Source organism: Anopheles moucheti, chromosome 2, assembly GCF_943734755.1.
Source record: "Anopheles moucheti chromosome 2, idAnoMoucSN_F20_07, whole genome shotgun sequence".
Lineage (NCBI taxonomy): Eukaryota > Metazoa > Arthropoda > Insecta > Diptera > Culicidae > Anopheles > Anopheles moucheti.
The window spans coordinates 75,358,301-75,371,967 of record NC_069140.1 but is presented as its reverse complement, the minus strand read 5'-3'; the positions used below and the strand labels follow the sequence as shown (position 1 = coordinate 75,371,967).

The window sequence follows — 13,667 nt, the reverse complement described above, 5'->3', positions numbered from 1 at the left end:
TATTTGTGGCGATGAATTGATAATAATGAGACCATTTATAAATTCTTTTCATGCTTAAGTGAATGAATGAATCAGTTTCTTTCATTTTCATCTCTAAACGAAGACATCGAAATTGAATTTCCTTTTGATATTCTGCTTTGAAAACATCTGACCTTTGCAATAACAACATAGCGATACATAAGGACTAGACTCTAGTCGATTAAATAAATATTTTAATAAATAAATATTTATTACATCATCTGATGTCCACATTTTATAAGAACAAATTACAATCAGAAGGAGAATAAGTTAGGTTATGGTGTTTGAAGTACTCGTTGTAAAGTTTGTGCTATTTTAAAATTATATTAAAGCCGCCGTGGATTGTAGAGATATACAAGGATTTTGTTCCCCATTTGCTGGATCTTAACTTCCTCATCCAAGGAATCTGTTTTGTCCGATTGCTGTGCTAATGTTTCTGTTAAGAGTCCTTGCATGGAATAACTTTGAATTTTCAATCACTAAGGCTGTTTTTCAAAAAGTGCTTGAAGTGGGAAGAATTCCAAATCTACCTTGAAATATTCCAGTTCTACTGGAACAGGCTCCAGAAATTGCTTCAAATTCAACATTTGAACCCGAGAAACCCTGTAAATAATAACCGATACACAGATTTTCAATCACTAAAGCTATTTTCCAAAAAGTCCTTGAAGTGGGAAGAATTCCAAATCTACCTTGAAATATTCCAGTTCTACTGAAACAAGCTCCAGAAATTGCTTCAAATTCAACACTTGAACCCAAAAAACCCTGTAAATAATAACTGACACATCGATTTTCAATCTCTAAAGCTTTTTTCCAAAAAGTCCTTGAAGTGGGAAGAATTCCAAATCTACCTTGAAATATTCCAGTTCTACTCGAACAAGCTCCAGAAATTGCTTCGAATTCAACACTTGAACCCAAAAAACCCTGTAAATAATAACCGACACACAGATTTTCAATCACTAAAGCTATATTTCAAAACGTCCTTGAAGGGGGAATAATTCCAGATCTACCTTAACAAATTTCAGTGCTACTCAAACAAGCTCCAGAAATTTTGCTTCGAATTCATCACATCCTGTAAATAATAATTGACACAACATGACGAATTCGGTATCAGTTTTTCTAAAGACCCTCTCGAAAACCCTACCCTATTTATCGTTTTCTGATTTCCATGCCAATTGTACACGCAAATTGTGCCCTTAAATTCCTCAAGTTTTGCCAGCCAAACAAAACAAAAATATCAATAATTCATCGCGTCCCATTTCAATGTTCCCTAGCAATATTGCAAAAAGTGGTCTTCTGCCCATCACGTTGCCTGCCCCCCAAAAGCACATTCTCTCCATTTGCTGGCCATCCGGCAATACACAATCAAACATCGCGTAAACAACATTTTCTAATCTTACCATAATTTTAATGGTTCTCAATTTGTTTGTGCCACCAACGGGAACGGGAAAAAAAGCTCCGGAAGTCACCAGTTTGATGATAACGGCGGCAAAACTACGGCCGCAAAGCGTGGAATTTTAGGCACGATACCCCTCAGCATATCCATTCCGTCCCGTTCCGTTGTACTGTTTTTTTTGTGTTTTGATAATTTTCCACCATCCAATTTGTGCGTTTTATGTGTGTATTATTGCTGTCCCTTTTTTCCCACACCGCCACCGATACTGAACCATCTCATGTTTTCTTGTTCGATTTTTCGTTCCAGGTAAGAGTTGCTGATCTTTTAATTTCGCATCATAAAGCAAACAAGTCACGTCTGCGTGAAAGAGGCAATGGTGGGCCGCTTCTTTTTTTTTGTTTGGTCTTCGGCAACCACGGCATGTGATTTGTGCGGTGCGCGCGTTGTGGTGGTGTCGCCAAAAGAGGCACCTTCGTCACACCAAAAATTCGGGGAAACTTTTCCGACCTGTTCTTCTAAACGCACCCGTCAGCCCCGTGGAATGTACATTTGTGTGCGCGCGCTCGTCAAGCGGAAAAGCAAGATACGCGGGAGAAATATTTGCTACGCGAACGATGTAAAGATGCGATCGCGCAGAAGGTGAATGGGGGGCACTGTGCTTTTCCACCCGATAACGACAGTGTTCTTCGCTTGACCGAACGGGACGCACCGGACTCGTCGAAGATTTGTAGTCAGCACGGCGAGCGCAACTTTTAAATAGGTGAGTTTTGCTTGATTTGTTCACACCTCCACATTACCCGACCCGTGGAGATAAGCGACCCCAGGGCCGGGCCGGGGCAGGCTGAGCAAAACCCCCGGAAACATTTCCCGACCCGACCCCCGATGAGATAAATTTTCCCAAACTGGACGGGCGAAATATTATGATAACATCCGCTTCGATAAGAATCATTAGGTCACGTCGTCGTTTTGTGGAAGCGAAAGCATTTTTTTTTTCTCTCTGTAAAGAAATTGTTACAAACCATTATGAAATAGCTCTGAGGAAGGAGAGAAAATTTATGAAAAACCTGCTTTCCCCTCGTGCTCTTACGCTCGGGGAGGGTTGTGTAACCCGGGGCACTTTCTTCGACCCGGGGTAGATAGGGGCAGGATAAAAACATTAATTAATCTTCCCGTTTTCCGAACACGTTGCCACGGTGAGAAATGAACTTTCCCGCGCTGCTACTAATAGGTATTGTTGCGGGAAAAAAGCATATTCGGATTATATGCTAAAATGTTGTAACGCTTTCAATGCTGTACGCGGTGAAGGTATGGAAAATTCGGCGCGAATTAGATTACCTGAGGCTCTTCGGGGGTGTATGTGTGTGTGTATGTGTGCGTAGGGTTTAATTGGAAGCGGCAAAAATGCGTCCACATCTTCACGCAAAATATTGCTGGTGGTGGTAAAAACAGCTCGTGTTGATAAGCTAAAGCAGATTATGTGCATTCTTGGAATTCGCTCGCTTTTGTGACGGAAGCGTCCCTTCCCCCCTCCTTAATGCCACCTGCCACTGAAACATCAAAGCGCTTTAATGTCGGTTAACATCCGTCTGCGGGTGTTGTCTGCTTTCATCAAATTCTACGTGATGTAACGATGGGTTTTCCTCCATTTTAATGTGATTTGAAAAGAAGTTTGGCCCGGTTTTCTTATCTCGATACAGCTCTGTGGTGCGCAGTGAGCAGAGCGCCACATCATCTTGTCATTAAAAAGAAATTTCACACCTTCCGTTCCGTGTAATTCACCAAAATATTTCACCATAATGCTCGGGACGATTTTTAAAAATCAATCTTCCATCTGACACGGTCGGGGCGCGGAAAGGTGAAACCGTGGCGCTGGGAAATGAATTAGACATAATTGGAAAATAATGAATGAAAAATGAAACCCATCGCATCGCAAAATCTCACATCCTTGGGCTGTCTACCTATCGTTTTCTAATTTATCGCACATCATCCAAGGTGTGGAAAAGCGGACAAGCAAGGCGAGAAAGAAAAACGGGCGCCTACTGCGTCAAATCTCGGTGAAGCGTGCTTCTTTTTCAATGCACAACAACGATACGGTTTTGTGGCGCTTTTTCGAGCAAAGCATCATTTACATTAACATTCCTGCTTGTATGCGAAACTACGGCCCAGCTCGGTACCGCTTCGTCACACCTTTCGGGTTTTCCCCACGTCCAAAAAAAGCTGTCCTTTCACGAGTTATAAAACAACGGAAAACAATAAAACAAACAAGAAAAGAAAAATAGTTTCCACAAGGACATTTTGGAAATCTTCCTGCTCGAAACCTCCTCTGGAAAACAGGAGCAGTTGGAGGCAGTTGTATCACGAGGTGTTGCAGAATTAAAAGAGAAAAAAATAGGAACTACCCAACTCCCCGTGTTTATGTCCCTTTCGTCTTACAGTCCACCCTGCTGGTGGGTGGTGGGTACGCTGAAAGGACTAATGAAATTAGGTGAGTGTTTTTTTTTTCTTCTTCTTTATTTTCGCATTTCCCAAACCATTCACGGAGACTCACAACCAGCGGGGGATGCCCATTATACAGTGTAGCATTGAGCTGAGCAAAAAAAAAAAAGGAAGCAAAACTTCTCGGTCGAACGAAGGGCTGAAGGGGATGTGATGTTCGGGAAGAAAACGGAAAAGTATTCGGGGCAAAGAAAAAGTGAAGAAAAATTCCTAACGAATTTAGTAATGGGATATTAAAAACCTGTAATTTGATACCCAAGTGGCGTCAAGGAATGAACAAAATGCTTTTCCTTTCCATCTCTTTTTTTTTCTCTCTCTCTACGCTTCTTCTTTACGACCGTCGTTGTTGTTGTTCTGGTGGAAAAGGTAGTCCTGTTGTTCCGCTTTTCTTTTGCTACCTGGCAGCAAGAAAATGGCAAGCATTACAGTGGTAATGTTTCCCTTTTTTTTCGCTAAAAACGATGGAAAAGCATGTTGCGAAATGGACCGAAGAAATCATTTACAAAAGCAAGTCCATCCACCAATACATCATATCGATACGAGATAATGGTTCGGGGGGGGGAAAAAGTAAATCCGGAAAGGGAACAAAACAAAAAAAACACAACCGAAAAGGATTCGAAAGACGAGCATCTTTGGTTCGCGTAATGGAGAAGCGGCAAAAATAATTGCTCATTTTCCCGTACCCGGTTCACTACGGTTACCGTGTGCCCTCTGCTGCGTGAAGGAACCGGAGAAGCTGCAATCATTTGGGAGGTAAAGAAAAGTTTTCGACGAAGCACAAGGGAACGTGTCCTCTGCGTGTTCTCATACGTGTGAGAGCATTTCCTATGAGTGTGTGTGTGATGAACGAGATCTCTTTTTTTCACCTCCTGGAGGAAAATAATTGCATTGTCTTAGTGTGTAAGTTGTTGAGCCGGAATTGCGAGGAGGAGGCGGGTGCTAGTGCTTGGACGGATGGGAAAAAATATATCGAATTTCTTCCGCTTCCGCCACTGTGTGCTAATAGCGAAGGATACCAACCAACGGAACCAAACACAAAAAAAAGTAGTAGGACACACACACACACTTTGCGGAGCAGTTAGCAATCAGCTTCATTTGACAAAGGCACCCCAAAGAAATCCGAAACTCGTGCGAATCGTACAGATTTGATCTAATTTAGCGATCTTTTGCGGGGCACAGACAACGAACGAATTGCTTCTTATAGCGGAGACCAAGCGACGGTGGGCGATAAGGGAATAAGTTGTTTAATTTTTTTGCCAATTGCTGCACAAATGCTGTGGAGGTTGGAGTTGAGTTGCTCATTAGAGAGGAAATTAAATTGCAGCAATAGACATGTGCCAGCATTGTGGGAAATGTGTCTAATTTTTAAAGGTAATGTTAAATCTACTTCTTTTTTTTATTTCAAGTTCTACGATCTAAGCCATATTGTCGAGTTAAGACTCGACTAAAATCCTACGTTCTTTAACAGGCATTTCCTCTCAATAAAATGCCTAATCCTGAGCATATTTTGTTGGCTATACTGCGCCGCTCTATCTTTTTGCGTCAGAATCCTGGTGTCTCTTACTTTTCGTAACTGGTACACCTCAATACGTTAAGTGCACTTAAGTACTTTGACTACTCTAATGACTAAAAATAAGGGAGGATGGGTTTTTATACATTTAAACTGTATTATCTGGCGAATTTTAAAGTTATTTTCATGTTTGAGCAAATCTCTTGTCCCTTAATGGGACCTTCTGCAGCCGCCTACTGTGATCCTCTGGCATCAGCAGCATTTTTACAAGATCACAGTAGGTAGTCTTTGAGGTGTATGTCCTGTTTTGCAACCTGTCAAAGCTTCGTTTGAGCCAGGTTTATACGCTGAAGGTGAGTGTCTAAGACAAAATGATTAGACATGTGCCTTGACATAATGCAGATGCAGGGGCGGATCTTCCACTACGCAAACTAAGCGGCCATGGTTGAGCAGCGAAAGGCTCCGAGCTCCAAAAATACCTGATTAGTACAGCGTTCAATATTTCATAAGTATCTAGTGTCTTGATCCTTTGCTCGGAAAGCAGTTGCCTCAACTACCAAGCCCCAAGAGGCCCCTTTGCATTCGGCTTTTGGACTCCAAGGAGTTTCTTTCAAGGAGCATGCCATTCCATGGTCGTAAGAATACTTTTTATGATGTCGAGTATAGAAATCTCTCCACATCATGTAAGTCCTATAAATAATGCCAACGGAATAGACAAAATTCCTGGGGAGAAGGATCTTACTCGTAGCTACAGAGAATTACATAGGATAATCCTACCGTGTAGCTCACCTTCAAAAGCTCAGTAATGTATTCTGAGCGAGGGAGTAAGACAATAAAACTAGATCTTCATGGAATGTCAACCTCTGTGGTACTATCCATTTTAATCAATTAAACCATTTTCTCAAAATCAAGATAAACGATCAAGGTGGGATAAATTAAAGATTTACATAGGAATGCCATATACACCTTTTATCATGTGAAAACAATGTGAGAATAATATTAATAAAACCTTGGCTCGCACACAAATATTTAGACACCTTTTCTCATTCCAAAGCTCAGACACACGTCCAGAAGTATTTGAATTAATTTCCTCCTATAGCGTAGATATGCTTATCTTACGTATTGGAGCGATCTGAACGACACCTGACTCCTGCCGTATCATTTGCATTCAATTTTCCTCCTATTGATTCTATCGCGATAACAGTTCGCTTCTCCATAGTGGTGGCTCGTGGCCAAATAACCGGAAGACATGGCTTCCTATATTCGGTCGGGAAAGAGATTGGGAGTTTTCCACCCAAAAAAATACACCGAAATACTCAACAAGTCGTTGTCGCGACCGGTGAGTCAATCGACCAAAAGATTGAGACGATCGGAAATCTGTAAAATCGCTTGTCCCCTCCCACACCCCCATCGCCGGTATCGATTCGATCGTTCCAGGATAACTAGCGCTCTAAACGGCCTAACGATGCCTCGCAAACGCTGTTTTGCAACGATGGCCACCATTTTGCTGGCACTGCTACGTGTGCCGGAACATGGGAAATGGACACCAAAAAGAACGAACTGAAAATAAATGAGAGCTTGAACCGGGGGTGGTGTGGGCCGTTGAGTTAGGTGGAAAACAAGCCAAAGTCCTCACCTTTTTGAGAGACCGGCACTACTGTCGGCCTGCTAATGCTACGGTAGTGCCAGTACATGCTCTCGCGCTCGAACTTCTGCCACCGTCAGTAACTTCCAGTGAAGAACCTGGGCATGTTTACACCGTCTACCAGTCGTAATGAACCTGGAACACTGCCAACAGCTCACAACGACTAGCTCCAGATCATCATCATTCGCTGCCTTTGCCCGGGCGGGAATTAGTTTGCATGAAAAACTAAGCACACACCACCGTCGCACGGACTCGGAGTATCTTTTTCCCAGGAAAAAAATGGACCCAAACTACTGTCGGGATGTACCTGTCGGCATCAGCAGATTCCAATGGACCCGATGGAAAGTGTAGCCTACCGTGGCAGAAAAATGTATTCCAAGCACGACACGCACGTGCCTGGCTCCCTTGCGGAAGGTTTTTTGTTCCTCCGTCTCTGTGGGTTCGGTTGTCTTGACCTTCTGTTTTGGAGTTCATCCTTCGTCTTAGTCATCGGTCGGAGCTTGGGCGATTTTGTTTCCTCTTCTCCATGGTGCTGCTGGTGGACAATTTCGCGCGGTGTTGAAGAACACCATTTTTACATGACGCTTTTCATCTCCCGCACACCCTTGTCTATCGTGCCTTCCCCATGTACCGCATACTCGGGGTGGGTTTTGTTTGTGCGATGGAAAAACATTACCACCCGTCACACTGCGGATTGTGGTCGTGTTCCGTTCCTGGGGCCACCGGGTGACAAGGAAGCCATTTTTTTTCACTTTCCGACAAAGCAATGAAACGAGACGAAGCACCGGGACCTAAATCAAAATGAAACGGACACGATAGTTGGAGGCAAGATTGAAGCTTATACCTTTCAAGACAAGCCAACGGGACCGGTCGGAACTTCCGGTCGTTTCGTCTTTGGGGGGGTGGTGAAGTTTTTTTTCTGTGTGCATTTATATAGATACCGGCAGGACGAATCAGGTGTGTTTGAGGGAATTTTGACAGCAGGAAGATTTTACCGTAACATCCCTATTACGTCGTTATCATCGTCCTTGTTATGGGAAGCTGGACGCTTTCTGTTTCGTCATATGGAACACTTTCCCGTGTCATAAAACTGTCCTGCTGAATGCTGGTGTCTTCTCGAGACTTTTTGGTTGGACATTTTTTTGTTCTTTGTATTATTCTCGCGAGGTTACAACCTTGTGTCCCCGGGACCTTTTGTTGGGGTTTGATTTTTCCGCCCCCTGCTTTTAAACAGCACGAAAGCAAAAAAAACGAAACAGAGAAAGGAGCTTTCAGGTGCTAAATAAAGAGATTCACTGATTCGAAACATCTTGGCAATATTCATGTTTATATTATATATTCTAATGTTAAATATACAGTACGTACCATAATTATAAGCTCACTAGATTTTTAAAGTAGACTCATTCGTTCAATTGGGTATTTTTGGTATGAATGCTTATCGCATTTCTCGTCATTAAAGGTTAAGTTAAAGCGAGTTGCACCTCATATTTCACAAGTTCTTTCTATATTTTGTTGTAAATAATAATTTAATTGGAAATGCTTGATTATTTTGAAATGAAATACTGATTTCCTGTTTATCTGTTTAGGCAAGTTAGAGGAAGTTAAACAGAGGCATGGGAAAAATGATTTTATGTAATAATGGACATTGTGTTAGGCCACTTTTCGAAGTTTAGCAAAATTACATTATCGAACATTAGCAAAATTTAGAACCTAAGTTCTTTATATTATTTTATACTACCTAACTAACTCAGCTGTCAACTTCAATTCCTCATATAATAAGTGCCGTATAAAACTGCGTTGAAGGCTATGTCAAACAACTAAAATATATAAAAGAATAATATATAAATATATAAAAGAATATAAAAGGGGAGTAGTGTTTAAAAAACAAAATGTTTAAAAATGTTTCAAGTTTCATTTTAAAACAAACAAACAACAACAACATTTATATGTATCATTTGTATAGTTATGTTACTCTAAAGAATTCAGGAACTGCTGTAAGAAGCGGAGTACAATAGCAGTTGAAACATACTTTCATATCTAGAAACAAATGTTCCAATTTCATATAACACTTAAAAGAACTTAGAGTAGCCTTATTTTTATATATCTCTTTAACTTTTAGAAAACAAATATTCGAATTGCCATGTTCGCTTTAACACTTTAACAAATTTAAAAAATGCTCTTTAATAATTAAGAAACACAGAAACAAGTGAAGATTTCGCGATGATTTTCAACACATAATAAAACTGTAAATTACATTCGACGGGCTAGAAACGTCATATAGTACGTCGAATTGTCAATTATCGCCGTCACTGTTTCCTTCTCAATGATCGGTAATGTATTGGAAAATAAATGAAAAATACATGCTGTACATCAACGCCATTCATCTAACAAGCCACGCGACACGACGATCGACTATTCAATGTTTCATTGTAATTAACCCCGCCGAACCACGCTAGTACTAGTACTCCGTCCTCTCCGGCGGGTCGTAAAATAACTGGTTCACGTGTACGTGACACGTGTTATAACACACAATTTACTCCACACTGGTCCACGGGATACCCTGTACCGTTGCATGGCGCGTGCAGCAATAGACACTTAGCTGTAGGTCCTTTCGCTGCCCAACGTTCCAAAACACGTGGTACGTGATTCATTCGCTCCGCTTGGGGACCGGACCACCAAGCCACCAAGCCCCCAACTAGTCGGATGACTTATGTCCGGTCGATTAAAGTACAACCCGGTACGGATTGAGCTCGCTTCCGCTACTTACAAATGGTGCCCGGGCAATGAAAAGTAATGATACCCAGCTCTCCGTTTTCAGCTTGGCCGGACCCTCGGTACGAGTAGGCGCACTAGTGGCATCTTCAAGAAAAGCACCCACTCACAAAGGGTACATTATGTCCTTGATGATGATATGTGCTGTGTATAGGCGGTATTTAGTGTTCCGAGGCAGGGCTAGCATATGGGCTTATGCTTCGGATCGGTTGTAAAATTTGTCCGGGAGGGTTCAGGTGGTACTATGGTGCCGGAAGTGACAATTCCGTCTCCCGTCGTACCGTAGGAATCGTTCGGGCCGCGCGTGGATTTGACGCTTACCGACGTGATTGATGTAATCAAGATTGATAACAGAACAAAATGGCGTTCGACAGATGGGTGATAGAACGGGGACAGAGATGACTAAGCTCCGCAGCGGCTGTGTAGGGAAGACACAAGCGCGAGCTTTATGAGAACCTGATTTATATCGATCGTATTGTGTGTAATGTGCGCTGCTATCCACATATATCACCCAGTTTTTTGTAATCGCTAGGCGTTTGGGAAAAAGGAACCCCATTTGGGTAATGAAACGGATTTGCTGTTGAATGCAATTTACTCACCATTTCCTGGAGCGAGATATATTTTCTCACCAAATCAAACGGTTTCACGGGGTACGGAATCTTTCGGAACACCCACGGGAGGATTAGCATGAACCCCGTAAATTATTTGCCGCATTATGGAAGCGAACGTTCGACGCCAGCCCAAAAGTGCTCAATTATATGGGCGACCGTTAAACGGCCGCTCTCGTTGGAGCACTGCCGTCCGCAGCTTTCGCCACCACTGGCCACGATTTTGGCGCGCCCAACGTAATGGGAAGTGGGTCATGATTTTTATTTTGACATCTAAAACTCGTTCCACGTGTTGGCTTCTCTTAAGTGCCAGAAAGCTTTCCTCCGTGTGACCGCCATTTATTCATTGTTGTAGTAGGCTTTGTGTGTGTGGGCAGGGCTCACCACCGGCTGCGTAAAAAACCAACCGCAACGAATGCTGTGCGGAATTAATAGCAAATAACATAAAGTCGATGAAAGTCGTCCGGGGGGATTCCGGGGGGGAGCCGGGAAGAAATGGTTGAGACGCTATATTTGTTAAAGATCCCTGGCCCCTTCCCGCTCAACTGTGCTGGGCATTGTCTCGTTACGCGATTCCTTTCCTGGCCATCATCGCTGCATCATTAAAAGCGTCAAAATCATGAAATGGAAAAGCTCGTAAAGCCTCGCGCCAAACCGACACGAGGAATTGAGACACAGTGTCAGGAAAAATGATGGACTACTCCTACCTTTCCGTTCCCGGTTTTTTTTCCTTTCTTTCTTTGTTCTCATTTCGCCCCAGTTAGGTAGGAAAGAATGAAGAATAAAAAATCATGTTCAACGTCCCCAGCATTATTTTCCGCACACGCTTTGATGAACGAGCCGAGTTAAATTGACAGCCGGACCGCGGTTGCGACAAAGAGAGTAGTTCTTCCGCCCGGTCGGCGTGAACACACACACACATAATCATAATTAAGTGCACTGCACGCTAGTAAGCTTACCGGAAATGTCGTACCGTCAAATAAACTCGCAACGGGCTGTGGGCGCACAACGAACAACGCGCAGAGGGTAAAAATGAAAAATGATGAAGCAAAAAAAAACACGCACACGCCGGAACTGGTGGACCGGATACTGGGATGAAAAGCTGTGTGTGGCCAAATTACACGAGTCAATTAAGATTATAGTGAAAAGCGTTCTGAGTGGCGTGAACAGCAGGTAGGATGTTGGTGCGCGGTACTTAAAACGGTCGCTAGTGGGTGCAATAAAGCGAGCACACACACGGGTTCATTGTTCTCTGATTTTGCACCTTCGCTGAAACAGTTGTTTTATTGTATTTGAATGTTCTCATTATGGTGGAAAATGGTGGCCAGTAATAAGCTGGCACGCATTAAAAATGTAACCGTGCCACCGCAGCTGGTGTATTTGGCCACCGGGCTTTATGAATTTTGTATTGATCGATATTGGGTGTGTGTGTTTTTTAAATTGATATAATGAACCCAATTGTTTAAACATGTCAATCATTAGAATCAATTTTTCTTTGAACCCTTTGATGATAAAGGTGGTTGAAGAACTTGCTACTGGTGCGTTAATTGACATATAATCATACAAAGTTCCAAAGGGAATTCCCAACTAAAGGTTTTGTTGAAAAGTCTAAGATTTCTAGTGAGTGCTGATTATGTTTGACAAAATGTGACTTCAAACGGATGATGGAATTATTTATGAAACGTTGTTCAGATTAATGCTTCAAAAGTAGTTGTTAGCGCTGCTGGCATCCCTGACAATTGGAATCTTGAATTGACAGCTGTCAAGTACTGAAACATCACAGTTAAACGATTATTTTTAGCTAGAGCCCTGGCTGAATAAAGATAGATCTTGCAGTAAAGACAAGTTCGGATACTATTTTGAGTTCTTTATCTTCTTTTATATTTGATTCTCATACACGACTGTTTCAAGTATTATTTGAACTGCGTGACTAAATAAAAATAAGGAAACTTCAAAATAGACCACTTCTTTGCTGCGATAGCAACAGTAGCGTTGTTTCTTCAATGTTTTGGAAATAGCATTCGATGGTGTTTTTTCTACTCTGCATAACATTTATAAACCCTGTAAAGACATACATCTTTGAAAAATAGATACAAAAGAAAAGAAAAGAACATTAATAAGGGACTTAGGTATATGGCTTGATAGTAGTTTCTCCTTAACGTCTCATCGACTCGACGCCTAAACTAGATAGTTTCCAAGGCTTGGAAAACCCTTGGTACTATAAAATATACTGCCGGTGTCTTCTCTAGCCGAATTTGTTTGAATGCCCAATGCGCTGTTCTGTTCGTTTGTTAGATCTTTGCTAGAGTATAGCTCAGTAATCTGATCTCCTAAGGCCCGAGTCTACATTGCCCGCATCGAACGGGTACAAAGATCTTTCACCAGGTTTGCTGTTCACTGATTCCTTCTTCACTTCTTCCACACTGCCAGATTATGAGTCTAGCTGTCAGATGTTTGGACTTGAAACTCTCAAGACTCGCCGCCACCATTCAAAAACTTCCTATTTATTGCTTTCCTCATGTCAAGTTTCTTCTCCTAGCTCTTAATACTCAAAGTTAGCTATAAGTTTGTATGTTGCGACGTTACTCAATAAACTTAAATTAAAATTAATTAACGACGTTCGAAAAAAACAAAAATCTTTAAAAAAACATGTTTGTTTCCGCATGATTTTAATATTTTGCAACGAGTTAGAATCACTAGTCTTGGGCGGTATGGTCATGTGTTCAGAAAGACACGGGACAATATATCCATGGTCTGATTAGAAGTTAAAGAAACGAATCATGACATATCCAAATTGGAAAAGACTTTTAATTTTGTAACTAAAAAGGACTGGGATAGTATACAGGATAGAAGGTCCAGTAGATGACGGCACTTGAGCATGAGGCAATGGACATAACCTTGCTCTCTAGCATCAGACGATCCTTCCTCTGGAACGGTTCTGAAGAATTCCGAATTCGCTTGCCACACCTGCACATTCCCGCCATTACCACAGCGGCATCAATCCTTGTCTGAGGATTGAGGTTATACAGCATTTAACGTCCAAAGTAAAGCCTCCAATATCATCATCGTTTGATGGTTGATGGTGATTAGCCCAGAGGTCCAGGTTGTACTTGTTGGTGAACAACAAAATACCACACGGACTACTTATGCAGAGAATGAATCGATCGTCCTCGGTTGGTCCAGTATGCTTCCAAGTAGAAACTCTGGAACATTAGCTCGGAAAGT

General features: G+C 42.1%; 1 protein-coding gene across 2 annotated transcripts in view; it reads left to right on the top strand.

Annotated features, from left to right (window-relative positions):
- Positions 1-13,667, top strand: part of LOC128302924 (matrix metalloproteinase-2) — a 220,366-nt gene that overhangs the window by 68,630 nt on the left and 138,069 nt on the right. Inside the window, exon 2 of one of the 2 annotated variants that reach the window (XM_053039785.1) lies at positions 1,718-2,171. The exons of the other annotated variant lie outside the window; for it this stretch is intronic. The gene's annotated coding sequence lies outside the window, so the exon portion shown is untranslated. The remainder of the gene's footprint in view (positions 1-1,717; positions 2,172-13,667) is intronic. 2 annotated transcript variants of the gene reach the window in all.